The following is a 4,256-nucleotide window of genomic DNA, read 5'->3' as shown; positions in this document are numbered from 1 at the left end:
GATTATAATTATATTTTTATTATTTAAATAAATTTTAAAATTTCTATAAAATTAAAATTCTTAATTTTAGAGTTAATATAAAGTTAAAATTATTAGTCCTATTTATATTTAATTTTAACTAAATATAAAATTTTACATCAAGTAATTAATTAAAATAAAAAATTAATAAATAAAAAAATATAATTTGATCGTATTGCAATACTAATTAAAATAGTTTATTAGTAACTAATTTTCAAATTTTTATTTACAATTAGTTATTTATCATATATATTTAAAGATATTTTATTAATTGCATATTATTTTTATAAGTTAATTTTCATATAAGATTTTTTTTATTTCAATAAAAAATATATTAATATTTATAAAATTATAAATATTAATTAAATTAAATATTTTTATGACTATAATTTATAAAAACAATAAAAATAATATAAATCATCTAAAGATTATTATTAATTTTAAAATTTATTAAATAAACAACTTAAAAGCAATTTTATTTAATTTTAATTATTTTCAATACTAATAAAAAAATATTAAAGATTATTAAATTTAAACTTAATTAATTTATTATTATGTATATATGAAGGAGGAGGGGGAAACATTGACTTCATCCAAATTGCCATTTATTCTTAAAATTAATTATAATTATATTTTATTATTTAAATTAACTTTAAAGTTTATATAAATTTAAAATTCTTAATTTTACAATTAATATGAACTTAAAATTCTTAATCTATTTATACTTAACTTCAATTAATTATAAAATTTTATAAGAATTAATTACCTAAAATAAAAAAATTAATAAATAAAAAATATAATTTGATCGTATTACAATATTAAGTAAAATGGTTTATTAGTGTCTATTTTTTTAAATTTTTATTTACAATTAATTATTTATTATATATATTTAAAAATATTTATTAGTTACATATTATTTTTTAGCTAATTTTGATCGAAGAGGTTTTTAATAAAACAATATATTAATATTTATAAAACTATGAATATTAATTAAAATTATATATTAATGACTATAATTTTTAAAAATGAAAATAAAAATAATATAAATCATCCAAACATTAATATAATTTTAAAATTTGTTAAATGAGCAACTTAAAAAATTATTTAATCTTAATTGAAGACTAATACTAACAAAAAAAATATTAAAAATAATTAAATTTAAACCTAATTATTTTATTCATTATGTATATCTTTATTGTTGCAAGTATATTTTTATTTCAATAAAACAATATATTAATATTTATAAAATTATTAATATTAATTAAAATGAAATATTTAATGACTATAATTTATAAAAATGAAAACAAAAATAATATAAATCATTAGAAGATTATTAATAATTTTAAAATTTGTTAAATGAAGAACTTAAAAGGAATTATTTAATTTTAATTGATGATCAATACTAACAAAAAAAATTCAAGATAATTAAATTTAAACCTAATTAATTTATTCATATGCATATTTACATTATTACAAGTATGATTTCTTAAAAATTATTATTATAGAGTTAGCATTATACCACCTATATAAAATATTATCTCTTGCATTAATAATAAATAAAAGATAATATTGATAATATATTAATTAATTAATTAGATTTATATTTATATTATTACAATATTAATATTTTTCTATTTTATTCTTTTTAGTGTTAAAAATAGTACTATTTATAATCCTTAGTTCTTTTTAATGAAAAGAAGAGTTGATAAGAATTGAAATAAAAAAAAATTGGATAAACTAAACCGTATTGGACTAAATTTATTTTATTGTGTTAATATAATTCTAATTTTCTATTAATAATTGAATCAAGAATAATATTATACCTAATTATACTGAATACTAAATAAAGAAATAACTAAAACTGAAATTAATTTTATAAAAATATTTTTTATGATGTTTTTAGATATATAATATAATTTTAATATAATGAAAACTTAAATAAGTAATAAATACAGTGCATTTATAATAATAGACTATGCACTAGAATATAAATACAGGTATGAATAGGGATAAACTTTTTAAACTAATAAAATTATTATTATAAATATTAATAATATAAATTTACTTTTTTCCTTTTAAATTTTATTTTTGAAAATTTATTTTACAGAAATTTTGTTATAATTTTTAATTTAGAAGTAGACCTCTCTCTCTCTCTCTATATATATATATATAATTCAATTTTAATTAGAATATACATGATTAAATTTATATATTAATCAATAATATATTTATAATATATATAATATAATCTACAAATATATTAAATAGATTTTAAATTTTTTGTGTTAAATAATATGACAATATAAAATTTAAAAATATCAATATAATAAAAATGAAACTTTTATAATAATAATAATGCAGTAAATTAATAAAAAATATTTTAAAAATTATTTTATTTTCTAATTTTATAAGTAATTCCCTTTCACATTAATTTAGGCATACAATTTTATTATGCGCTTTTCTTAAAAAAAATAAAATAATAGAATTTAAATGAATTAAATTCATGGACCAATTTATATTTATTATTAATTTATTTTAATTTTTAAATATTTTTACCTATTTATATTTTAAAAACTTATTATTATTTTTTTATTATATTAATATTATAACACAGTTTTTTTAAAATACGATCAAATAAAAAATAATTTTAAATTAATAAATATTTTTATCTATATAATTAATTAAATGACATTAAAAGTAATATTTTAATTTAAATAATTAAATATAATATTTGTAATATAATGATAATATTATATAATATAAAATTAATAAAACATTATATAAAAAAAATTAAATTATGAGTTTTTATAATAAGTATGAAAAAAAAAGGTTAAATTAAAATCACTGAATAGTACATGCACATTAATTAAGATAAAACCAAATCAAGACAAAAGAAAACAAGTCTAAAAGTGAAAATCAAAACCCTTAAAACCCTACAACCGGAAGTTTCTAATTAATAGTGCAAATCGTTTTCTTTCCCCATTGTCTTAGTAGAATTTGAAGCATGCCAATCCCAGCCAAGAACTCCATGCATTGTAGTAGGCTCAAAACATCCAAAACCCCTTCAAAGTCCTAAGCCTTACACAGTCTGCCGCTTTCATCACCTTTTCTAGTCCTGCCATTACTCCTTTCAGTGCCACCTGCACCAATCCCTCCACTTGCCTCACTTCCTCCCCACTCTTCACTCGAACCACCAACTTTACCAACTCTGCCATCTTCCTGTCTGCTACAACTACTTGTTGCCTCTCCATTTTCCTCTCCACCCTCTCCTCTTCTAACCTTATTTTCAACCTTAAAGCCTCAATCTTTCTCATCTGTTCTTGTGTCAATTCAACTAGACTCGAGCTGAGAACACCATTTGTCCTTATTGAGTTAACCAGTTTAAGCACTGCTGAAGGTTCCGCCCAGTAATCCAAGAATACACATTCTCTAAAGGGGAAATCCAAATTGGACAAAAGAAAGCAAGCACATCTTCATAGGCTAAGGCCCATTTTATAGTGTAGTAGTCTTTGTAATGTTGTGTGACTCTGGACACTGAAGCTTGCAGCTCTTGCTCATGCTCACACCCAGTTTTAGCTCGATAATCCTTAGACGCCCTTCGCACGTGTTGCAGATACTCATGGAGTTGACATGTCCATTTCTCAAAAAACTCAGAAAACCTCTCTTCAACTTTAGTTTTCATATCTTTCCCCTTTCGTTTATGCAAAGAGATGGAGAAAGAAGACGGATAACTAACTAGCTAGGACTAGGTGGGAGATAGAGAGAGATGAATAGAGTGACATGTTTTTATATATAAGAAAAGGTATGCGTGTGCTTAGCTTACGTGCAGCAAGGAGTTAGTGGTGAGTGTCAAGGGACGAGTGACGCTTTACAAATATGGAAAGCCTCTCTCGGAGAGGGACATGAGTTTGATGGATATCCTCTACCTAGATATCTTCCTCTTCCTTCACTGTTTCTATCAACAAAACCCTCCTCTGAGGTAATATACAACTCCATGCAACTTGATTCTTTTGCTGACATGTTTCAATAGCTACAAGCCAACAACTTGCTTTAAGCTTTTGATTTTATTGATTTGAGTTTGATCATTTCTTGTTGCTTACATTTGCTGCAATTAGCAAATTTATGATTTGAGTAATTATTAATTTATGTATTGCCAAAAATGGTTATGGTTATGAAGACCAATGAATAACAACTCTAACTCACAAAAAGCCCTTAAAAATAACAATAGCCAATTTTTT

General features: G+C 20.7%; 1 pseudogene; it reads right to left on the bottom strand.

Annotated features, from left to right (window-relative positions):
- Positions 1 to 2,967: 2,967 nt before the first annotated feature.
- LOC131170326 (protein DOG1-like 4) lies at positions 2,968 to 3,700 on the bottom strand (annotated as a pseudogene).
- Positions 3,701 to 4,256: the final 556 nt, after the last annotated feature.

This window comes from Hevea brasiliensis, chromosome 11 (genome assembly GCF_030052815.1).
Source record: "Hevea brasiliensis isolate MT/VB/25A 57/8 chromosome 11, ASM3005281v1, whole genome shotgun sequence".
Classification (NCBI taxonomy): Eukaryota; Viridiplantae; Streptophyta; class Magnoliopsida; order Malpighiales; family Euphorbiaceae; genus Hevea; species Hevea brasiliensis.
Note: the sequence above shows the minus strand (reverse complement) of the source record. Positions and strands in the feature narration are given on the sequence as shown.